The 27,279-nt window shown below is 36.6% G+C and overlaps 1 pseudogene; it reads right to left on the reverse strand.

The window, feature by feature from the left end:
- Window positions 1–1,162: 1,162 nt before the first annotated feature.
- LOC132034661 (heat shock protein 90-5, chloroplastic-like) lies at window positions 1,163–27,279 on the reverse strand (annotated as a pseudogene).

A 27,279-nucleotide genomic window follows, 5' to 3' on the forward strand; every position in this document is an offset into this window, starting at 1 on the left:
AAGATACAAGGAGTTAAAAAATTCACATTTCCTTATTGTTTTCAGCAAGAATTCTACTAGATGTATTACTATTTTAATAGTCACACTTTTCTCAAAGGATCCAAAGTTGGTAGAAAGCTATGTTCTCATATCCATCAGATCTCTATGACTTCCAAGGTCATAAAAGCTAGCTACTTTTTGAGTGTTGATCTACATCCAGATGGGGGTATGAGTAAAAGCATCTAATATGATTTTGTTAGTAATCTGAACACCTGCTTGATGGTTTTTTTTAAGGAATTATAACTGTCTGGTACACAATGTCTATTGACCCGACTATTTCAAATTTGCATCGTGTTTGACAGTGCATATTAAAAGGAGCAACACCTTTGATTAAGAGTGGAGGGATCTCATCTATCCCACTGTATCCCTTGATGATCGTTGATGATTTTATTATGTTAAGAGTAAAGAACCAAGAAATAAAAAAAAGAAAAGAGTAAACTAATGAATAAAGGACAATTTTTTTTAATCTAAATTGTCTTTAATAAAAGATGATTCCATGTTCACAAAGGCTAATGTTGAAGCAGAGTTGGGGAAAAACGTGTTGAAGCAGATACTCCATTCTGCCAATACAATACCATGTGTGTTGCGAAAGTCTATCTTTCAGAAAAAATCGTTTTCATTTTTTGGTGTTAATTACCAAAAATTAATCTTGTTTTCCCCACAAAAAAGAAGGAAAATGACTTCCCTCACTAGTGAGGAAGTTATTTTTCTTATGAGTATCTTAATATTTAACTTCATTACATGGTCAAACTAATATTTAAACATTATTATTAATTGTTAGTGTTAAAAAAGATTCGCTAATTTTGCTGATGTTATTATGAATCTTAAATATATATTTAAAAAAAAAAAATTCACTAAACAAAAATCGAAAAAACATTTTGCTGAGAATGTTTTTCGAAAAACATTCTTTTTCCATAAAGAAATTACTTCCTTCGTAGCAAATTTAGTGAAACTTTGGAAGAAAAAAAAAAAGGATAATTGAACTAACATCTGGTTTTTTTTTTTTAATTGTTTTGCAACCTACAAAAGCATGTATAGAAAGGAAAACAATTAAACTCTAACAGACAAATTTTTTAATTAATTGTTCATCCAAAATTCCTGTAATAAACACCCCCCGCCCCCAACAGGTTACATTTTTGTGCCCTTTGCCACCCAAATATTGTCTATTTCTGACAATTATTGATGGCATTGGGACAGAAAGAATGCGAAAAAAAGGACACTTGAAAAAGGACATTAGTCCTTACTTCTGATGGCTCAACAACTTTGTGCCTCTGAGCTTGAATCTGATTCCTTTAACTCTTCTGATGACTCTATTTCCCCTTCCTCATATCTGCCCCATTTTCCTCCAAGGGCCATTGACATCATATCATATATCCTGTTACCTAACTTAACTGGACTGTCAGGCTGTAGAAAATGTGACATGTTAAATTCATGTATTACGAATAAACAAACACGTATAATATTTGGCCTGAGATGAGCTTCAATGGAGAGAAATCGTAGTGAGGATTCATAAATTTGATCCTGATTTTCTTTGAATTGAGGCACAGTAGTTGTATGAATAAAAAAGCATGTATATTATTGGTCTGAAATGAGATTAAATGGAGTGACAAGGTGAGTAAGGATTCACATAGCCGATTCCAATTTGCTCGGGATTGAGGCATGGTTATTTTAGGAATAAGCAAGCACGCATACTATTGGTCTGAGATGAGCTTAAATGGAGGGATATGGTCAGTGAGGATTCATTGGTTGATCCCGATTTACTTGGGATTGAGGCATAGTTGTTGTAGGAATAAACAAGCACTACAATACATGTTCTGTTGACATCATATCATAAATTCCCTCCGTTCAAATTTACGCAGTTTCGTTTTGACGCACGTTTCACATGAAAGAAAGATTTTTGAAACTAGTGGTCTAATTCTAAAACAAGCCATGTCAGGTTGTATGAAATGTGCCACATTAAATTCTATGTATTAGGAATGGATAAGCACATATAATATTTGGCATGTGATGTTCTTAAATAGAGTGACAGGGTCAGTGAGGATACATATAGCCGATCCCGATTTGCTTGAGATTGAGGTACAGTTGTTGTAGGAATAAGCAAGCACTAAAATACCAGTTCTGTTGATAAAAATTTAATGTTTGCAAGTTTTTTTTATTGTACTAACAGTAAATCCAATAGAGATCAATGCTGTATCGAATAAAAGTTCCACGGCCCGCTTAGCATCAGAACTATCGGGTGCGTTCTTGCATGCAGCCTGCAAGTGGACTCTTACAATTAATGTCTAATAAAGAAATGACCCTTTTTCAGTTGAACTTCACTGCACTCAACACTAATTTTATTATTAATATTACTCCACAGAACTGATACAGAGTAAATTCCTACTATTAATTATTATTAACATCTTCTAAGTTGATAAGCTGCCATTAATCATATATTATTAAAAATGGGAAGCTCTTAAGTGAAAAGTTAGATTACCATAATGGCCATAAAAAGTTAAACGACCTTTTTACCCTTCAATCAAACACTATTCCTATTAGATTAATGTACAAAGTCGTAAAAACACTTCACAATAAATACAGTATTAAGAATCATAACTAGCATGCCCTTAATCATAACATTGCTCTATAATTAAATCTAATTCCTACACGACCTTAATTGTATAGTCATACCTTTTTTTTCCAATGAAAAACTGAAAAGAATACAAATAGGTAATTGACCACTTAGAAGTTAAAACCCAAGAAAGTCTAGATACAGTGTATTAAGACAAATTAAACTAATGTTATTTAGTGATGATGCTTAGAATTCTAAGTAAATGAGCGTACGTTTTGGGAGTCCAATTTAATGGAGGTAGCAAAAATAATTGGTTTCACTAAAATTATAAGAATCGGATGTAGTCACAGCAATATTGAAGTGAACAACAATTCATGATGAACTCCATGATTCAAAACTTTCAGTTTATTTTTTTGAGATCTTACCTTTTATTTTGTACACAGGTACTGATCTACACCAATTTGTATGCAAGGTATGTCCTCTAAATCCTATATAACATCTCAAAGAATTTTGAAGGTCTACATATATATGCTCAAACCCCATTTAAATTTTTCATCTGTAGTAGTTTAAAATTTAATTGTATTGCTATTTTCTTCCCTTTTTCCCCATCTTTTGTTGGTTTTTTTTTTTTTTTTTTTTTTTTTTTTTTTTTTTTTTATGATTTCTGGTTATGTTGTGTGTTTGTGTTAAGGGTAAGAATTAGTGAATACATTCAACACTACTTTCAAAATATAATACGTAGTTTTTTAAGTTCATGTAATCCTTTTTAAATTTTACCTTTTCTTTAGATTTCTTGATTCAAGGTTGTTTTTTGTTTTGTTTTTTTATTTTATTTATTTTTTAAATATTTGATTACTCTCGATGCTTTCATCAATAGATTACATTACTTCATAAAAGAAACTAAATGACTATGCTGTATTTTTGTGTTCAAGATAAAGAGCTTGTGATTTATGTCCTCCTTATAAGTTCACTTTTCATCATATATTGCTATTAATTTTGTTGCAGAAGCTTTAAAAGGTTATCGAATCTGTTGATATAATCTGAGAATTTACATATGCGTTTAATTTAAGATCTATCTTACTGAACCATGACAACTTATATTATTTTATTAGTTATGAGATTTTTAATGTTATCATAGTGTGAATACTGCATATTGTTTTGTGAAGTCTCCACACTCTCAATTAGACTTTTTCTTTCACGTCTTATCATTTCCACGTTACGGATGTCTTTGGCTTTTGGGGAGGGAAAATATTTTTTCTTTTATTTGGGATATAAAATGCGAAACTTTTTCTCAAAACAAAGAAATGTGATAAATAAGTGGATATTAAAGAAAAGGTGGTGGGTACTTTTTTTTAAATTTATTTTTTTTAGTTTGATAAATAGTTAATTGAGATTGATATACTAATACATCATGGAGAGCAGCTTTAATTATTTGATAATGAAGAAAAGCTCAACACTCTTGGCCGGCCAAGTAGGAATTTGTGGAGGGCAAAAGACAGGAATAACAATAAACAAAAGAACGTTTACCATTAATTTCTATTATATGTCGTTGAAACATTAAAAGAAAAAAGCAAGAACATTGTTAAGTATTCGCTATGACAATCTTATTTACATAACAAATTTTAGGTGTTCAAACGATATCTAATCATTTTACATTCAACAACTAAGTCGGTCGAATAGACTCACAATTAATCAATTCGAGCTTGTAGATCTCTCCCATCAAATATAGTGTATCTCATCACAAACATATTCCAATATTACTTGCATAATTTTAAAATGTTTGTACTATTATCATGGGATACACGTGCAACGCACGTGACGAGAAACTAGTTTGATAAAATTGGAGGATGCAACTTTTATAGTTTCAGTTTCAAGTATGAGTCAGTGGTGCTTATGTTCCTGTAGTTCAAATCATTTAGATTTTGATACGATCCGGCTTGTGGAAGACACAGATTCAACAAATAAATACGCGGAAACTAAAATAACAAGAAATTGGGGATGAGAATTGAAGAAATTCAAATGAGAATAGAGGGATAGAAGCAAGACCCAATTAGGATTGCATTTATGGGCAAACTTGGATATATGAAATGCAAACCCTCCCAATTGAATTCAACCTAAGAGAACCTATACTATTTGAAATCAAGGCAAGAGAAATTCAATTGATATCCACAAATGAACAACTCTTCATGAAATCAATGGAAAATGATTCATAGCCAACAAAGAAATCCACCTATGACGAACTATAACTATCACTAACTCTATAGATACATGGCTAAACAAACTCTCACTCCAAAGAATATTCTCAAATCATAATTCATCTCATCTTCGTAATGAAATAAACGAAGGCTAGTATTTATACTATTGGGTTAAAGAAGACTAGACTAACTATTACAAAAATACCCTTAATGAAGTAAGGGCCTTGCTTGGTAGTCTTCTTTAGGGATAATGGCTTGAATTGCAAAAATAGCCCTCTTGCATAGCTAGCCACCATCGTGTCCCATCTTCTTATCTTCACTCCACACGACCAAGCAATCATCCATACATCATATGCTCGATTTGGCCAATGTGTGCTCCTCGAAATCGTACCATCCTCCGCTTCTTAAAAAAGATTCATCTGTACCTTACAAAGAGTAGAAGAGAATGAGAACATAACCTCTCACGAAAACAACAAGGTAATCATTATAAGGAAAATGATAATACCTAAAGTAAGCATAGCATGCAACCAACATACTAAATGACTCAGTCTTATGATACAGCCAAGCATCAAATGGATGTAGAGAGAACGTGTATCCAAATAATGCCAAAGATACTTGGCAATTCAAGTCATTTTGGTAAAAGGGTAAATCAAAGAAACCAAATGCAATTAGGACACCTAGCATGCAAATCCACATTGGTCCTAGCAATCAAGAAGTATATATCCCCCCTAGAGTTAAGAAATAAGTAAAATCCTTTATGGCTAAGTGCAAGGTTACAAACAAGCTCAAACCAACTTAAGGTCCTATCCAAAGCACTAACCCACCTCAATAAAGGACTCACTACCAAGTCAACACCGGGGTCAAATACAAAGGTATCCCTCGCACAATTTTGCTCACATCTTACATGCAAGCCCGAAATGGAAACAAGTAATAACACTAAGAGATAATCACATGAAGGACTAGGAGTGTTACTATCATAATTATCACACAAAGAAGTTACCTCCATGGCTTTAGAAAGCCCAAGAATAAGCATGAGCCATGAATATATATCGTCCGTGAAGGAAGTACAAGAGGTGACTCCATACCAAGGTGCTGTCCAATGAGGTCTCCTCAAATGATCTTCATCTTCAAGACTCTTCTTTTGATAAAACTTCATAAGCAAGTTAGTCAAATAATCAACTTCATCAAGAGAGGTAATTTTACCATTATGCTCATTCAACCTATGCCAAGCTAAGAGTAGCATCTCCACACCCCTTAAGTTAGAAGATCTAGCATAGTCCTTCCAATATGTAATATCTGTTTCTTTCACATTGCTCCCCTTCTTAAAAGGGCATTCTTAATTTTTGAATGCCTTTTTCAAACACGACGTTGGTCCATCAAGTGGGTCACAAACCCTCAAGAAGGACTTTTCGTCATCAGGGATGGTGTCAAGAACTCCATCCGCCCCATGCTTGTCATCGAGACTGTCACACCCCACCGAGGGGTATGACGGGCTCCGACCCATAGGCCGAGACCACCTAACAAAATAGTTACTTTGAGCATCATATACCCTAAGAGCACCTGCACACAGAAAAGGCCCAACATAGAAATATCCAATAATACAACATATATATTCATATGAGAACCGACAAGGTCGCTACAACATCACGAGTATCACAAAGCCGGCAAGGCTATCAGAAAAGTATCAAGAGCTCAAAATAAGGCCAGACATAATATTTACATACCCCACCATGTCTATGAGCCTCTAAGAGTGTACATAAGAACATGTATTACACTAGCAGAAAAGTACCAAAAGATAGCAAGTTCGGAGTAGTGGCACTTGCTGACACCGTCTGCCGAGAGTCCTACTCGCGTGCTTCAATAACTCTATCGTGGCTCGGCAGACGAAATGCAACGTCTCGTAAGAGGACGTCAAGACAGATAAAAGTACCGAGTATGTAAAAGCCGAGTCAATAACATAAGTAGGACAGAGATATAAAGAGAATAGAGGTAACCTGCCATCTGAGAACGCACAATATATAATGCATGAGCTTGAAAATCATATGCAAGTAAGCACATATATATGTATATATGTATATATGTGCGGAACGTGCAGCCCAAGCCATATATGTTAGTGCCGAGGAACGTACGGCTCGATCCATAAATATAATATGTTAGTGCCGAGGAACGTACTACCCGATGCATAAATATCACATGTTAGTGCCAAGGAACGTACGGCCCGATCCATAATCATCATATGTTAGTGCCGAGGAACGTAAAGCCCGATCCATAAATATCATATGTTGTATGCATCTACACAAGAAGTAGCATGCAAGAGAGCTAATAAAAACCACTACTCAGTTGGAGCGACGTAAGGTGGTGACCTCGAATAAATTACGTAAGTTCGTATCGATTCCAAAGAAATAACTTAACAATGATAAATACGATAATATGCCAAGAATCAATCAAATAACTAAAACATTAAGATTTGGAAATACAAAGTATAGGAGTGGAGCGAATTTGCTATGGAATGCTCATGTTCATATTCTAGTTGGATTCGTGCCAAAGAAAGAGAGAAACAAACACCTTACCTACCTTATTTGTCAAGCTTCCACTCAGGGAATCCTTTACTCCGATGCTCGCCCTTCACCCGAACCTATATAGCAGGAAATACATTTTTAATCATGCTTTCATCATATTTCCATCAACTTATATGTACTAGTTATCGAAGATTAATTTGAGTTACGAAAATTTGGGCAGGATCTCCCCTATATTATCTACTTTCTCTAAATACGAAAACAACTCCCAAACAATACCAACAACATCAACAACAATATTATCAAGATTCTACGAGATAAATATAAATATGTACAATTACATTCAAACTATCTACGAGATAAATATGTACAATTACATTCAAACTATCTTCAAATCTCAATCCATACGCCAACAATGCCAACACAACATTCTATAACCCTTATTCTCGTAATTATTCCTAAATCAATATTAAGAAAGAGAGATTCATACCTTATCCTTGCTATAATAAGAGGATCTTCAATATTTACTTTGAATCCAAGCCAAATCCGACGCAAGACAAAACTATAATCGCGACTACACGTTACCCGGATCTCAATTAATACTCCGTCACTTGAAATTACTCAAAATCATCACTTTTATGTTGTATGTATGCTCCCTTATGTTGCTGAGTTTTCTAGAGCTTTTTAGGGAATTATTATGGAGAAAAATATGGGTTTTGCCGCTTATATAGTGGGTTAAAGTCGGTGGCACTCGTAGAAGCATCGTAGCAAAGGCACAAGGACATCATGTCCGCGCAACAAGTACCCCTCGCTTCTGCCCGCCTAACTTGTAACGTCCATAATTCTCTACTCCGACGTCATATCGACGATCGGTTTGTTGCGTTGGAAACTAGACTTCATGAACTTCAATTTAAGCTTTTGCTTTGCTTCAAAACTCCTCATATACTAAAAGATATTCTTCCTCCAAGTCGGGCCAAAATTGCCCCTCATATTTTTTTCAAAGTTCCAACAAATTTAATTTCCTTAATCCACTTGCCCTCCAATCCTTCCGTAGCTTATCATATGAACTTAAAACCTCGTACCCATGAGATAGGTGCATACAATATCATATATTCTTGAAGGTAAATCCAGTGTCCATACATAAAACAATCAACACTTATGAATCTCAACGTACAAAACTACGGGGTGTAACAGAGACCAGGCTCATCATCATCCTATAGTGGATTACAAAACACATTATAGCCTCCAAAGGTGGCTACAAGCTCAACATTTATCACCCTCACTAGTCATGTTATCATCGAATAGGACATTATCTTTTAAGAGAGAATAATCTATGAACAACGAACAGTCAAAACATGCAATTCCACTCTCATAAAGACAAAGGTCATTTCCCAAAACAATTTCATGCACACTACTAGATAAATGATCAATTATATCAACATCACACTAAATTGAGAGTCATTAAGCACATCACAAGGTTCCTCAATTAGTGGATTATCATAGCAATCAAATTGATCAACACAAGTATCCACACTAGTTGGACGCAAATTAATCTTGCAAGAAGAATCAACTCGATCATCGCTTGGATCAACTAGTAGGTGAGCTATCATATCACATGACAATGTAATGTTGTGCAAATAATAAGGATCAACACTAGGTGGACACAAATTGATCGCACAAGAAAAATTAGGATGGTCATCAATAGGATCAACTAGTGTCAGATTACCCATATCAACTACATCATTAACTATAAATGAAAATTCACTAAGCTCAACACAAGATAAAGAATAATTAAGCTCAATTAAGGACAAGCTATCATTCACACTTACTTTAACAACATGGTCACTCACATCATTTGGAGTGTTAAGATTAGCTATTTTACCTTGAAGTTCGCACACAACATCCTCTTCACCTCAGGTTTCATCTTGGAAGCACATTTGCCCTTTCGGGAAGCTCTCACTACCTCATGAACTTTCAAAGTTTGAGGCTCATCATTTGCCTTGCTTCCAAGAATACCTGCACAATTAACAATACAACTAGAGAAGAAAGAAAAGTTACTAGGGTTAGAATGGGGTTGTGACAACTCCCTCATAGCCTCTCCTTTTTCCACTCTAGAGTTGTAACTTTTCACTCCCTTACTCCTCTTAATATTGTCTCTCTCAATTTCATGGGAGTTGGGGCAAGTGCCAAGTATTTCTTTAGAAGGGTTAGGGAAACCCTCTACTTCAATCTTCTCTTTCGCTTGAAAAGGGTTGGATTTTTTCCCCTTCATTTGTTGCTCCTTGAGTAAGCGTTCCTTCAATAGATGGACATACTCTATCATCACTTTGATACACTTGCCTATACCCTCACATTGTGAAGGATGGGGTTCACTCACCATAGGAAGTGGTTGACTTGCGCTTGCTTCTTCTTTAGGGAGTATGGGTGGAAAGAGGGGTCTCCATTGTTTGTCCACTACATACTTGTACCATTCTTGCCCATATGAAACCTTATGTTCTTGGAACCAAGAATTTCCCAAACACAAGTGGAAATTATCTAAGGGAAGCATATCACACCAAATGTCCTCTTGGTAATTTCCATGGATAAAGATTAACCTTGTGCTCCTATCAACCAAGTACCCTCTTTGATCATGGTAAGGGTCTCATTTCATCACACACTCTATACCTAATTTTTCAACCACTTGAGGGGCAAGGTAGTTTCCATAGCTACCATCATCAAACACAAGGATATACCTCGCACTACCAAGTAGATTCACCTTTGTCTCAAGAATTCGCCTCTTCGAGTCATTTCTTACTTGAGACCGTACATTTCTTCTACTTCCATCACCTATCAACACTTCCCTCCTACCTTCCATATTGAACATGACACACTCGTATTAGGATAAGCAGAATGATTCATTGGATTTCGTGAAGTAGGAAATGTGTACTCTTTTTATCTTCTAGGTTGACTTCGAATTTGCTTAACCCACACATTTATACCATTTTGTTTGGAATAGGAAGTATCACAATTCAATGTTCGCGAATATCTACAAGAAGATTCCTTACAAGGGTTATGTTTAAATTCACTATCTTCACAAGCATATTCTGTTACACCCTGCACTTTCAGAGCATGAGCATGCCACACACTTCACCATAGTAATGGAGTCTCAGAGACGTCCCATGAATTTTTGGAAGGTACAAGCCATGGGAAGTACGTAACAATGAAGTAAAGGATGAATTACGATCTCGTAAGTCGTAACCGGGAAGGACAATCTTGAAACACAAGAACATGACCATTATCAAGTATAATAAATGATAAATATCATGTAGGGGGAGTTTTGGAAGATTCCAGGACCAAGCGAATCAAAGAAAATAAGTTTGTCAAAAATTTGGAAAAAGTTGGCAAAATTAAGGACAGAATTTTGGGTCAACTTTGAAGGGGTATATCTCCAGGTATATTAGGATTTTGAAGGTATTTCAAAAGCCTAAAATGAAGTTCATCAATTCTAGTTTCCAACGCAACAAGCTGCTCTTCGATACGACGTCGGAATAGAGAATAATGGACGTTACAAGTTAGGCGGGTGTGAGCAGTAGTGCGCTACGCTGCAACTACAACAGCCGTACAAAGAAGCCACCGACTTTGGCACACTATATAAGGGTTAAAACCCCTCTTTCTTGTCATAATAAATCCCCCAAATGTTCTAGAGAGCTCAGCAACATATGAGAGCATGTATACAATACAAAAGTGAGGATTTTGAGTAATTTCAAGTGATGAAGTATTAATCGAGGTCCGGGTAACGTGTAGTTGCGATTATAGTCTTGCTTTGCGATGGAGTTGGCTTGGATTCAAGGTGAATATTAAACATATTGTTGCTCTAGCGAGGACAAGGTATGAATCTTCCCTTATTAATATTGATTTAGGTTTATTTACGAAGATAAAGTTATTAAATAGTCGTATTACAAGTCAAGTTAGTTGAGAAATTTGGAAAACATCAAAGCTGGGACGTTTTAGGAAATATATTGGTATGGATAATGGTGTTGATGATGTTGTGTATTATTGTTGTTGATATTATGATTTCGGCTAGGTATATAAACAGGGGAGATGTACCCTGAATTTCGCATTCTAAATGGATTTAAATTAAGGGTTTAAGACGAGCGTATGACGATGAGCCTAGCAATAGTATGAATGGTTGTATATGTAGATTACGAGACTGCGAATGATCTTAAGTAAATTGCAAGACAGGAAGTGAGTTGGAAAAGTCCAAGAAGTATGCTCCAAGGTATGTTAAGGCTATTCCTCTTTCTTTTAAAGACACGATTCTTTTCTTATCAACGCATACACGACTTCCATAATACCTTATTTCCGAAAATACTAGCAGTTCATGATTCTCAAAATCCTTATGATGCTAAAGACGAATGTTTTCTATAAGGGCCATGATGAGGATTATGATGATCCCATTTCTGGAGATTTCAAAGTTATGATTTTAATGTCCTTATGAGATTACTGAGCTGGTTTCAAGATTTTTGACTATATTTGTGGATGTTGATCTCATCTTATGATTTTGTTCAAAACGCATGATTCCTATGTTATGATTTCATATATGTTTTCATAAACTTCCTACTTCCAAAAGTTAGAAGCTCATGATTCTTAAAAGCTTCTTATAATGCTAAAGATTAGATGGTTTCTATGATGAACATGATGATGATGAACTTAATTCTAGAAATTCCAAAGCTTATGATTTTAATGCTATTATGAGATTATTCAGCTTATTTCATGATTATCTCGATTTTATTCATTGTTGTTGATCTCACCTTATAATAATTGTTCATTCAAGGTGAGATATAGCGATGATGATTGCTCCATAATATAAATCGGAGGTTACCGACCTTACATCACTCCGATAGAGTCTTAGCTTTTATTTGGCTCTCATGCATGCTTTATATATTTATATGTATGTATTTTCTCAAATCGAGTCGTGCTATAGTCGACCGGGTACGACACCTATTATGCACACCACTGCAGTGGGCATGTTATGATATTACCCCGGACGCGGGAGGCCCGGACGTGGGCTAATGATGATAACATCGAGCCTTAATGGTCGGGTATGATACTACATATATGACACCGAGCCTTAATGGCTGGGCATGGTAATATATATGTATAAAAATGTTTTTTTTTAAAGGCTAAGCATGCATGACACCGCCTTATGAGGCATCCAGATGTACAGGTTATCTCTCCTATTTCATGTTACCTTTCATATCTATATTATGTTGTTATTCATGCCTTACATACTCAGTACATTATTTGTACTGACATCCCTTTCTTGTGGACACCGCGCTCATGCCCGCAGTAGTCGGTGAGAGACGGATCGAATTGTAGGTGTTTTATCGACGATTCTCGTGAGCACTCCACTTACTCGTAGCCGTTAGCCTATTTGGTATTATCCTTATGATCATTTGTATTCTATGTATTATGAGAATATTAGACGTGTGTGTACAGTTAGATGTTTTATAGCTCCACCGGTTCATATTGTTGTTATTACACCTCGATAATTTCGTGACGTTGTGTCGTGAATGGACTGACGTCGATCAAGGCGGACACGAGACCTTCACGACTACAAGACGGTGATTGTCAGCCTTAATGTATATACGATAAGATTCTTAAGTCATCGGACTTGGCGAAACTAGGCTCGTCATGAAAGTGAAGTATAAGTTATGTTTGGGAAGGATTTCATGGGTGTCGAACTAACGAATGTTTAGCGAGGATTTAAGGACGAGTTATAATGTTCGTTAGATCGTTAAGAAAGTGTTGCACGAGTACCAAGAAGGTTCCATAAGGATTCGAGATCAAACGAAGCGACATGAACGAAATCGGAAAAACTGGGGATTATACGGCCGTATATACGGACCGTATATTTTATATGGCCCGTATATCTGGCCGTAGAACCCTTCCAGTGAAGGGTGATTTCTCTGGATATTCTGGAAGAAACATACGGTCCAATATACGGACCGTATATTTCGGGTCGGGTCCGAACTTAAATTTTATATATACACGGTTCCCTCTTCTTTTTCTCATTTTTCACCTCTCCAAACTTCCAAAAACCTCTAGAACCCTCTTCCTAACACATTAATACATATTCAAGGGAGGAAATTAAGGATCAAACATCAAAGATTAGTAGAATTAAGGGTGTGAATGCTTCCTAAAGGTTGATAGAAGTTGAAAATCTCCTTGGTAGTCAACTCACAGTTCTTATCAAGTTGAAGTATTCTCATCCAAAGATCATCTCTACGTAACCAAAGGTGAGTATTACAATTGTTTCATGTTAGTAAGGGTGTTGAGTAGTTGAGGAACTTGAATTAGGAACAAGTATTGAATGTGAGCTTGAGGATACAAATAATGGTATTTTGGTTAGAAGGGTAGTTGAATTGTGATTCATGGTATGATACAAGTATAATTTTATTATAAATAGTGTTAATGATGTCGAGGAAGTATTATGTGAACGATATACGTGAAGTTGCACGATAGTTATGGTTATGGAGAATTCCGGAAATGAGTTTGGGGATTGAATAATGTTTAACTTGAGGGAATTTGCGTACTATAATATTATGGATGTCGTTGTGTTGTTTGGGAGCTATTTTGTTATATGAGGGAAAGTTGTCGAAACAAACGAAATGCTGCCCAATTTTCGTTAGCCCTATCCGCCTTAGTTTAAGCTTAAGCATACCTTCAACAATCTAACCTTCGTACGAATCTCTTTGTATGTAGAATCATAAGTCGGAAGGAAAGCTTTTAGTCGACATCGTTAAGGAGATACAAAGGTATGCGAGGCTATCCCTTTTTCCTCTCAAAGGCATGATCCCTATATGTTGATTCCATATATGCCATTCTCCATATTTTACTCCTAGAAATGCCTGAAGTCTATAATTCGGAAGAATCTTACAATGACTCCAATTCGAAAGATTTTCAAGTTTAACATTCTAAATGATTTCATGACATGATTGAGTGGGCTATAAAGCATATGGCCTCGACCTTCACTTGTCCGAGCGAGCTATATAACATATGGCCCAGTGCTATAAAGCATATGGCTTCACTTATGTCCGAGCTATATAACATATGGCCTCAGTTTATGTCATGGATTACCCAGGACACAACCCATGATGATGACGCCATAATGTACTCGGAGGGTTACGACCTTACGTCACTCCGAGAGAGCGTATCCTTATTTGGGCTCTCATGCATGCTATGTATATTATATGTATATATATGATATGTATATGTATATAGGGGATATGGGGAAAGGTGAGGCTCTATAGACGCATAGCCACCTGATCAGCTGGCCTACTATGATATCATCCCGGACGCGGGATGCCCGGACGCGGTTATATGGGTGATGGATCGGGCCGTACGTTCCACGGTAATATATTGATATATGGATCGGGTTGCACATTCCGCAGCAATATATGATATGATATTTACGCGTATGCATGCATGGCTCCGCCTTAAGAGGTAAGCAGTTACCAGTTAGCTTCTCATCTTTATTTTATCTTCTTGTTCTTCTATTACTTTATGATGTATGCCTTACATACTCAGTACCTTGTTCGTACTGACATCCTCTTCTTTTGGATGCTGTGCTCATGCCCACAGGTAGACAGAGAGACGACCCAGCTTCCTAGGAGTCATATCCGCTCACACCGGAGCACTTCCATAGGCCGGAGGTGCTGTCTCTGACATATTCTTTTGTGTATGTATTTGGATGTGATGGGGTCCTGTCCCATCTTCATGACTTTAGAGTTTCAGTTAGAGGCTCGTAGATACTTGTATGTGGGTAACAAAGGTTATGAGACGCTTGATGTATATTGTGCATATTATTCTTTTGCTGTTGTGAGGGCTTATATATGTGGATATGCTTACATGTTTTATGGAGCATATAGGTGTACAGGTTAAGACGAAAGTAGTATGATGTGTGGTGCTCGGTAGTCAGCTCCGGGTACCCGTTACGGCCCTCTAGACGGGTCGTGACAGTTGTATAATATATTGGTGGCCTTGTCGGCATTATTTTGAGCTCTTGATACTTTACTGTTAGCCTTGCCGGCTTTATGATATACGTTATGTTGTGGCGACCTTGTCGGTCCGTATATGTACATATGTGCTGAATTATCAGATATTCCTATGTTGGGCCTTTTCTGCGTGCAGGTGTTCTTTGAGTTATGGTTTATAATGTTCAAAGTAATGGATAAGTCAGGTGGTTCCTGGTTTACGGGTCGGAGCCCGTCATACTCCTTGTAGGGGTGTGACATATTCACCGCAAAGCGCATAACCATAAGGTTCATGTTCATCCCAACTTCCTAATTCATGCAAGTTTTCACCAAGTGATTCGTAACGTAAGTGTGAAGAAGGAATATACCTCAAGTCGCCTCCACGTCTATGGTGTGTAGTATAAGACTCTTGATAGCTCTCGTATTCACCATAGGACTCCTCATCAAGCTCCTCCACTCCTTCATCGTCTTCATAAGACCTATGAGATCCACTTGTCCCATATTCACCTCCGGAGTAGTACTTTTCAACATCATATCGACCATGGTCATAAGTCACATCATCTCCCCTATAACCTCTTTCACTATCATAGTCATACCCTCCATTTATAGAGGCATAACTCTCCAAATCATCACCACAAGATTCGAAGCTATGGATGACATCCTTATATCTTCTCTCCTTATGACTTCCCTTCTTGTACCTACAAAACGACCAAACAATATTAGTAGTAAAGTGCCTCACGTCACTCCTATTTGCACTCAAGCTTATCACTCAACCTAAAGTTTCTTCCGATGTTGGCCAAGAACCGCTTATCCAAATCAATTGCAAGGTTGCTAATCTTTGTGGAAGAATAGATTCTTGTTAATTGAAAGACGGACGACTCGATTAAACGAAAGGACTTGAGACAAGAAGTTTCAACGATGTTAAAACGAGAAAAGCTTGAAATAATTGGCACGAAATGAAATTCGGACTCAAGAACTAGTTAACAACAAGGATAATTATGATTTGTTAATTAGCTTGGAGAATCAAAGAAATACGAAAGAATTCGAAGTACCTAATCTGCTCCACGCATCCAGAGAAATGTGGTCGCAGATGGAAAACGCTAGAGCAGACGGGTAAATGCTAGAGCAGATGGGAAAATGCTGAAGTAGATGGGCAAATGCAAGGCAGATCATAAAGTAGATGGATTTTAAGTTCACTGTTTTGAAATGCTTTGGGATTTGCGAGGGGGTTTGATGTTCTGCGACGCATACGCCAAAGCGGATGACCAAATCATTGGAAAATTTCCATTGACATCACTTTGTCCTTGGGATCTGTTTAGAGGCTTCTTTTTATTTTATTTTATTATTCCTTGTACTTTTTCAAATTTTTTGCTATTTGACCTCACAAACACTTTTCCCAGTTTTTGGACTTAGCCTTTTGGATCAAATCCTTCTTTTTGTCTTCTTCTTCAATATGAAGATATGAAGATGCTCAAGAACATAAAGAACACCAAATTTCCAAACACCTTCAAATCAACTTGTATTTGCCTCAAATTTTAGATCTAGGCTCCTTTTGACTTGTAGAACAAAGCCCAATACAAATTGAAGTCAATTGCACCCTAAATTACCAAGACCCATTTTGAGTTCTTCAAAAAGCCTTAAGGTCTTCAATGGTAATTTTCCAAAACACTTCCGCTCCCAAATTCGAGATCTAGCTAGATTTGATATCGAGGAACTCAAACCTAACCTCAAATCAACACAAATCAACCAACAACACCAAATTTTCTGTTTTTCAATTTTTTTTTTGTTCAACCAAGGATTGAAGAATTGATGGAACAATCCCTCAACCTTGCTTTGATACTAAATGATACGATCCGTCTTGTGGAAGACTCGAATTCAACAAACAAATACGCGGAAACTAAAATAATAAGAAATTGGGGGTGAGAATTGAAGAAATTGTGATGAGAATAGCGGGATAGAAGCAAGACCCAATTATGATTGGATTTATGGGCAAACTTGGATATATGAAATCCCAACCCTCCCATTTGAATTCAATCTAAGAGAACCTCTACTATTTGAAATCAAGACAAGAGAAATTCAATTGATATCCACAAATGAACAACTCTTCATGAAATCAATGGAAAATGGTTCATAGCCAACAAAGAAATCCACCTGTGATGAACTATAACTATCACTAGCTCTATGGCAACCTAGCTAAACAAACTCTCACTCAAAGAGTATTCTCAAATCATAATTCATCCCATCTTCGTAATGAAATAAACTAAAGCTAGTATTTATACTACTAGGCTAAATAAGACTAGACTAACTATTACAAAAATATCCTTAATGAAGTAAGAACCTTGTTTGGTAGTCTTCTTTAGGGATAATGGCTTGAATTGCAAAAATAGCCCTCTTGCATAACTAGCCACCATCGTGTCCCATCTTCTTATCTTCGCTCCACATGACCAAGCAATCATCCATACGTCATATGCTCGATTTGACCCATGTGTGCTCCTCGAAATCGTATTAGATTTGACTTTCGACAAGCCTCAAATTTCATCTACGAGTTGTTGTCTCTTATTTTTTTAAACATCTAATAATTCTTTAAAAAAATATCCATGTCTTGCTTTCTTGTAATAAAAAAAAATCATGTACTCCCTCCGTTCCATAAGAAGTGGTTTTTTAGTCTCATGCACACCTTTTAAAAATTGCTCTCTCCTAAAAAATTAGGAGTGTTTTTACTAACTTATCCCTAATCAAGTTTTACTATTTTCTAGAAAAAGAAAAGGTGATTAATGAATCTTTACTATTTAAATAAGGGCAATCTTAGAAGAATCTGTCGAAAGTCTTCTTGAAATCCTAAAACACCACTTATTTTGAAAAAAATTGAAAAGCCTAAAAGACCACTTATTATGGAACAGAGGGAGTGTCTTTTAAATGATTCTTGAAGATTCAGAGCACTGATTTAAATAATTTCATAGTTCAAATGAGGAACTTGTATAAATCATGCCAGAACTTACATTGAGGTCTTTGATGATAGGATGATCGGTATTAATATCCAATATTCTTCTACCCCTCATGAACTCCATGGCTGAAGTGTCTACTAAGGTTTGAGCTGTCATCAACCTTTTTTAAAAGAAAAAGATAAAACTTCAACACAATCTACTGAAACTAGCAAAAAAATGAAATAGGGAGATTGAAAACCTAACCAACAGACCTTTCCAGGTTGGCAGACCAACCAAACTTTCCAGATACAAGCATGCATGGCGATGACTGATGAGCTTAATCGGTTTGAAACTTGTACTTTAGACACCTTTTCCCCCAGCTGTTGCTTTATCCAGTCGCAAAAAAGATTGAATTCCTGCTTGGTTTCTCATTCTTTCACCTCATCCTCGTCACCTGAAATTAAAGTCGAAGATTGTAATAGGTAAAGAAACTCGGAAACGTGTCAAATTCATCAATCCTTCACTTCGATTTAACAACTCGTTTACTGAAGCCGAGTCAATGAATAAATAATACTAGTACTTACCAAGCTCCAAATCCTCCTTGCTTATGTCAACAAACTTCTTCTCCTAGTAAGTTTGTAGATTTTGGATGGCCACCTCATCAATAGGTTCGACACCTGTATATCAGCAATACATGTACAAACATTTGTTGAAAAAATAAACTTGTTCACATTATATTTAATTTAGTTCATGAACTAGTAGATTAATGTATTAGGAGATACATGAATTGGTGGAAAATTCTAGATTAGTCTAGTGAGGTCTTATTCATGTACTTGGAGGATGTGAAGTGTGAAATTATTAATAGTGATACATGTATGCTAAGCTAGATACATGGATGAATTCACCTATAAATAGTCATGTAATCTAGCCATTTGAATCAAGCCAAGTTGAATAGAAAATCATCTTTCCTCCATTTCTCTTCTAGTGAGTTTTGAGTATTATTTGTGTTGTCTTGCTCTCCCAAAGTTCCAACATTTGGTATCAGAGCCGGTGTGTTTGAGAGACAACAAAACGTAGAGAGAACATGACTAACACCAATGGAACTCCATTTCAAGTTCCGATGCTCACTAAAGAAAATTATGGAAGTTGGTGCATCCGAATGAAGGCTTTGCTTGGAGCCTATGATGTATGGGAAATTGTGGAGAGTGGCGTTGATGAAGAAGATGATGCCGCTGTGACAAAGAAGAAAGACCAAAAGGCACTCACATTCATCCATCAAAGTTTGGATGAAAAGATGTTCGAGAAGGTTGCAAATGCAACCAACTCCAAGCAAGCATGGGATATTCTTCAAACTTCCTTTAAAGGTTTGGACAAGGTGAAAAAGGTTCGTCTCCAAACCTTAAGAGGAGAATTTGAATCGCTGCAAATGAAGGAATCCGAATCAGTTTCGGATTATATTTCAAGAGTCTTGGCGGTTGTCAATCAAATGAAGAGATATGGTGAAGAGTTGAATGATGATAGGGTCGTTGCAAAAATATTGCGATCCCTAGATTCAAAATTTAATTATATTGTTGTTGCCATTGAAGAGTCCAAGGACTTGGACACCATGACCATAGAAGAACTCATGGGTTCTTTGCAAGCACATGAAGAAAAGTTGAAGAAACCGAAACAAGAGTCGGTTGAACAAGCTTTGCAAGCAAAACTTTCTTCGAAGGAGAAAGATGAAAGGCGTGGCTCACAACAAAGAGGTCGTGGGCGTGGTAGAGGAGGAAGAGGTGGTAGTCAACCTCCGACCAAAGAAAATAGAAGTCAAGACTCCAACCAAGGAAGAGGTAGAGGATGGAGGTCAAATCAAGGAAGGTATGACAAATCAAATATTGAATGTTATACTTGTCATAAATATGGTCATTTTTCTTGGGAATGTAAAAATAATTTGGAGGAGATAAATAATTTTGTGGAGAGCAAAAATGAAGATGAAGATGACACTTTACTCATGGCATGTAAAGAAGACGAAAGTGTAGAAAGAAATAAATGGTACCTTGATTCCTATGCAAAAGTACCATATTTGCGAAAGAAGCATTTATTTGCCGAGTTTGAGGAATTTAATGGTGGCAACATCACTCTTGGAGACTCTTCAAAAGTTCAAATCAAAGGAAAAGGTACGATTTTAATTCGTTTGAAAGATGGAAGTCATCAATTTATCTCCAATGTCATGTATATACCGGAAATGAAAAGTAATATTCTGAATTTGGGATGATTTTGGAGAAAAATTATGACATTCATTTGAAAGATAAAAAGTTGACTATGAAAGATGAAAATGGGAGATTGTTAGCCAAAGTTCCTATGGCTAAAAATAAAATGTTTGTTTTGAATCTTCAAAGTGATGTACCAAGGTGCTTATTTTCATGTGTCAAAGATTCATCTTGGCTTTGGCATATGAGATTTGGCCATTTGAATTTTGATAGTCTAAGGTTGATGAAAAAGGAAAATATGGTGAAAGGGTTGCCAACCATTAACCATCCTAATCGGGCTTTGCGAAGGATGTCTTTTTGAAAGCAAACAAGGAAAAACTTTCCCAAAGAGTCATTGACAAGTGCACGGTGTCCTTTAGAGTTGATTCATATGGATGTGTGCGGACCTATCAAGCCAGCCTCACTTGGTAAAAGTAATTATTTCCTTCTCTTTATTGATGATTATTCTCGAAAAACTTGGGTATATTTTTTGAAGGAAAAATCTGAGGTGTTTGAAAACTTCAAGAATTTTAAGAGCATGGTGGAGAAACAAAGTGGCTACCAAATAAAGTCACTTCGGTCCGATAATGGTGGAGAATTCACTTCAAATGAATTCAAGGCTTTTTGTGAAAAAAATGGAATACGTCATTTTTTTACCGTTCCAAGATCGCCTCAACAAAATGGTGTGGTGGAGAGGAAGAATCGAACTATTCTCAACATGGCAAGAAGTATGTTGAAGAGCAAAAATATGCCAAAGGAGTTTTGGGCTGAAGCAATTGCTTGTGCGGTGTATTTATCAAATCGGCGTCACACCAAAAGTGTTCATGGCAAAACACCGCAAGAGGCTTGGAGTGGTTTCAAACCAAAAGTTGCTCACTTGCGAGTGTTTGGAAGCATAGCTTATGCACATGTGCCGGATGAGAAGAGATCTAAGCTTGATGAAAAAAGTGAGACGTATGTTTTCGTTGGTTATGCGCAAAGATCTAAAGGTTATAAGTTATATAACCCAAGAAATGGCAAGGTTGCCATAAGTAGAGATGTTGAAGTTGATGAAGATAGTGCTTGGGAATGGAAATCTAAAGAGCAAGATTACTCTTTTAGTCCATTCCTTGATGATGAACATGATGAAGAAGTTATGGAGCAGCCTACTACACCACCTACAACACCTCCACCGCAAGTTCAAGAAGTTGGGGAATCAAGTTCAAGCAGTGTACCTCGAAAGTCTAGAAGTCTTCGAGACTTGTATGACGCAACGGAAGAAGTAACAGAAAATTTAAGTGATTTAACTCACTTTTGTTTATTGGTGGACAGCGAGCCTGTAAGTTATGAAGATGCTGCTGATAATCCAAAATGGAGAGATGCGATGGATGAAGAAATTAGGGCAATCAAGAAGAATGACACTTGGGAGTTGGCAAAACTTCCAAAAGGAAAAAGCACCATTGGAGTCAAATGGGTTTACAAGCTAAAGAAAAATTCCAAAGGAGAAGTAGAGAGGTACAAAGCAAGATTGGTAGCAAAGGGGTACAAGCAAAAGGCCGGTATTGATTATGATGAGGTGTTTGCACCAGTTGCTCGTTTGGAGACAATCCGCTTGATTATTTCTTTGCGACTCAGAATCAGTGGAAAATCCATCAAATGGATGTGAAGTCGGCTTTCTTGAATGGGATTTTGGAGGAAGAAGTATACATTGATCAACCTTTGGGCTATAAGGTTGAAGGAGATGAAGATAAAGTGTTGAAATTGAAGAAGGCTCTTTATGGCTTGAAACAAGCTCCACGGGCTTGGAATTGTAGAATTGACAAATACTTTCAAGCAAATGGTTTTTTAAAGTGTCCCCATGAGCATGCACTTTACGTAAAAATTAATGAAGATGGTGACACATTACTTATTTGTTTGTATGTGGATGATTTGATCTTGACAGGAAATAATTCAAAGATGTTTGAAGAATTCAAGAAATCAATGACAAGAGAATTTGAGATGACGGACATTGGCCTAATGTCATACTATCTTGGCATTAAAGTGGAGCAGAAGAATGATGGCATCTTTATTTCTCAAGGAGAATATGCGAAGGAGATTCTCAAGAAATTTGAGATGGAAAATTGCAAGCCTGTTAGCAACCCCGTGGATTGTGGAGTTAAACTGTCCAAGCGTGAAAATGGAGAAAATATCAATCCCACATATTTCAAGAGTCTTGCTGGAAGCTTAAGGTATTTAACTTGTACGAGACCCGATATTCTTTTTGGTGTTGGACTTGTCAGTCGCTTTATGGAAACTCCAACAACTTCTCATTTAAAAGCAGCCAAAAGAATACTCCGGTACATCAAAGGTACACTTGATTATGGAATTTTTTATTCCTCTTCCAAAGACTTCAAGCTTGTTGGCTATTGTGATAGTGATTGGGCTGGTGATGTTGATGACCGGAAAAGTACTACCGGGTTTGTTTTCCTTTTTGGAAATTCTGCATTTACATGGAATTCCAAGAAGCAACCAATTGTGACTTTGTCAACATGTGAAGCAGAGTATGTAGCAGCTTCTTCTTGTGTTTGTCATGCAATTTGGCTGAGGAGCTTGTTGAAAGAACTTCACCAACCACAAGAAGATGCAACTAAGATTTGTATTGATAACAAATCGGCCATTGCGTTGGCCAAGAATCCGGTGTTTCATGAAAGGAGCAAACATATTGATACTAAGTATCATTTCATTAGAGATTGCATATCGAAGAAGGAGGTAGAGCTTGAGTTTGTGAAATCTCAAGACCAAGTTGCGGACATTTTCACCAAGCCATTGAAGATTGATATTTTTCAGAAGCTGCGGATGGCTCTTGGAGTGGTGAATCAAGTTTAAGGGGGGATGTTGAAAAAATAAACTTGTTCACATTATTTAATTTGTTCACATTATATTTAATTTAGTTCTTGAACTAGTAGATTAATGTATTAGGAGATACATGAATTGGTGGAAAATTCTAGATTAGTCTAGTGAGGTCTTATTCATGTACTTGGAGGATGTGAAGTGTGAAATTATTAATAGTGATACATGTATGCTAAGCTAGATACATGGATGAATTCACCTATAAATAGTCATGTAATCTAGCCATTTGAATCAAGCCAAGTTGAATAGAAAATCATCTTTTCTCCATTTCTCTTCTAGTGAGTTTTGAGTATTATTTGTGTTGTCTTGCTCTCCCAAAGTTCCAACAACATTTGGATCAATGGACAAACAGAAGGTGATCAAGTGGAGATTTAAGCCACAGAAGTTGATCCTCTCAACCCCTAAACAGTCTAGAACATGAGATATCTCCTTGCCTTGGAAAGCTCATATTGATGAGAGTTGAAATTGTGTTTCTTGAGTACCATGTAGGAGATCACTAAGGGGACACAATACTCATTTCATGAAAATTTATGTTTGCAAGTCTAAAAATAGGCTTTATGCGACTTCTCATGAGACGCAAACAAGGTAATAATGCTGTATTATGGGAAGCTAACAATATTGATGGAACCACCAAAGGAAAATTCACTATCCTTTGCAATTGAAGGCAAGAAAACATGACATTCTTCACCCAAAACTCTAGAGAGAAGGTGAAAAGGAGAAAGAAATACAAATGGTCTTTCTTATATATCCAAGAAGCTGACACTTCAATAATATTTTAGAGTAAATGACCTAATTGCTTACACTTTTATCAGGTATGTACACGATATATTTAGCTTCCTTTTTTATGGCTAGATGTCAATCATTAAGCACTAACTTAGCTCCAAGTGCTACATTCGTTACTTATTTACATGTATAATTTGATAGTACTAACCACATACCTCTATACCTTTCTGAACCAATTTCTCCAAGAAAGGAGCAGTCTTGGCACTCTGCAAGCTATCAGATGCCAAGTAATAAATGGCATTCTGGTTTTCACCCATGTTCTCAACAGTCATCTAAGCGTATCAACTCTCTTCTTCACTCTTGGAAGAGAAAAATCTCAACAACGGGATAATGCACTGGTGATTCTGGTGTCTTCAATACATCCCAACTTCATAAATTTACCAAACCTCTCCCAGAATTTTTTTGTAATCCTGAATAACAATAGTCCGGCTCTTAAACATTCCAAGGAAAAGTTAAAGGAAAGAATGCTTCGATTAGTTCATACCTCTTTGTTCTCACTTTCAGAAAGATCTTGAATCATGTCAAATGTCTTTCGTACTACTCTCTTTCTCATTATCCTAACCTGGCTGAAATAAACTAAACAGATTAAAATCAAGAATTCATAGAGCTTTGAACTTTAACCCAAAAGGTTGGCTTGGACTAATTGATCATAATCATCACTGACATCAGCGCAGACCATTAAACAAAAAAGTTAAGTTTGCAAAGCATAATTGATTCATGCAAACACAAAAAGTCTGCCCTTACAATTCGGCTTTCCTGAAGGATCTCCCTTGAAACATTAAAAGGAAGGTCATTTGAGTCCACCAATCCCTTTACAAAGCTCAGGCATCTAGGGAACTGCAATGCATGAAAATAAGGGTGAATTGCCAGAGAAAAATGGATATTGTATGCCAATAGACAGTCAAACATAAATTGTTTTATGCCATGCAGAAATGCATATGCTCTATTCCAGTAGGTAGACATGCAAACCTCTTTAACAGTCAAATTGCAATCTTCTTTGCCACCAGTATATGCATAACATGATTCATAAAATGGGCCTCAATACAACCTCCACTATTGGAATATTCTTTAGAGGGGCTTGGGACAGTAAATCATACATTGGTATAACAAGTGAAGAAAGCAGCTTCTTGAAAACCCTATGGTTCCTGTGATACATTTCCTCAAGGCATTGGTGTAAAAGATGCAGGGTAGAAGATGGAATAACTAATAGATGAATTAGTAATACATGAATAACTAAACCCTGCATAACTAAACAGGCATAACTAATCCCTACACAACTGATTCTTGCATTACTAATACATGCAGAACCCTAACCAGCTACCAAACTAAAGTGTTCTGAAGACAGAAATACAACCCTTTTTTGTTTCAAATGTAGAAGATTACAGATGTTAAAATCTTGGTGTAACCTTTCATTTGACTGTGATGTAAATGCTTTCGCAGATTTCATTCCCTGAAAGTTTAAACCGAAATATGGAATCTTTTTGCTAAACATATCATGACCAGATTGGCGCAAGTGAAATGAATTTTTACCATTACTTATCAAAAAAGATGATTCTTAACTGGTAGTTGTAAAGAGAGCTAGAAAATGAACTCACCAATTCCCCATCAAAATCATAGGAAATAAACACACGCTTCACAAACAAGCGAATATTCTTTGTCTTGGCATTTGTACCTTCTTCATTGTTCAGAGGAGCCATTCCAGGTATATGTATAAAACACTTCTAAACTCCACCTCACCCTGCACAAATCATTCTCAAAGTTAGAAACCTCAAAAACAACAAATGTATTTAGTCATTATCCAATATTAGTGTGTTACTCTGTAGTGAAGTGAGTATAGGCAAGTGGATCCAAAAACTCATTGAAAGATTTCTTGTAGAATTCCTGGTATTGTTCTTTCTCAACTTCCTTTGGATTCCGCATCTACAATTTTACAAGCAGAAGTACTGAAGATCACGCATCTGCTCACGAGGCAATAAACATGTGTTCTTGTTTGCTGATAGTAGCACAAAAGCGAGCTCACAATAATAACTTTCTCAAGTAAACCAAGTAGTAACATACCTATCTCATTTGTCAACTCCCAATCCCAGTACTTCTCAGTCTTGGTCTTCTTTGTGGTTTTCTCTCCTCCATGTTATTGTGAAGAGAAAGGACCATGAATTTCAATGGCCTTAGTAATCTTCCAAAAGAAGGAAAGACAATACATAGTAATCACACAAAGTACCACTTCTTTTTCTTCTCCCTCCTTTGGTTGTTCCTCCTCTTCTACCTGTCTATAAATTTAGCACCAATAATCAGCAAAAAGCTAGCTAGCTAAGTAAGAAAATAAGGTAAAGCACTAAGACATAATTAAACATCAAAACCCCCCACCCAACCCAAAAAAATTCAAAAGTGAAACAATCTTTTATAAATAAAACTTCAGTGCTATCTCAAAAAGATACAACAACAACATACCCAGTGAACAAAGAAATGATTCAAAACACCTACAAATAGCTTCTTAAAAGAGAAGAGTAGGTTTACAATTTATAGAACAAAGGAACAAAGACTCAACAACCTAAGGACTTAAAACATCTTCAGTTTAGGGATCTAGTCCTTTGGCTTATTGAGGCTTTGTTCTTGAGAGCACCTTGAGAGGGGTGACAACTGCACTTGAGAAAAATATAATTTTCAGATTTGCAAGTATTAGGTCAAACTGATCCCAACATATTGTATATATATGAGACCAATATAGAGAGCATGTGAGAAGCATGTGACCATGGATGGTGGCTTTCCAAAGGCTAGTAGCTCCTAGCACACATATAGCTGTGCTGCTGCAGTTCTACCACAACTGTGCAGCAGCTTTACTAGCTATCATATTTCGTATAGTGCTCAGGGGGACCTAATCAAGAACCTGGTCCTTTGAGTGTTTGTCACATCATCAAAACTACGACATATCATAACTCATCAATTTTCCCTTTTTGATGATAACAAACTCGTAATTTATGTTCCCCTTGAGGACGTGGTCATTAACATCAAGTGCGCATCAATTTGATTGTGTCCCTTGTGCAATATTCATTTGGGACTTTCCCCGAGACTGTGGCCATCAATTTGAGAGTATCGGCATCAATTTGAGTGTGAGAGTGTATCCTGTCTCCACCTCAATACCAATATATTTCCCCAT

Source organism: Lycium ferocissimum, chromosome 10 (genome assembly GCF_029784015.1).
Source record: "Lycium ferocissimum isolate CSIRO_LF1 chromosome 10, AGI_CSIRO_Lferr_CH_V1, whole genome shotgun sequence".
Taxonomy (NCBI): Eukaryota; Viridiplantae; Streptophyta; class Magnoliopsida; order Solanales; family Solanaceae; genus Lycium; species Lycium ferocissimum.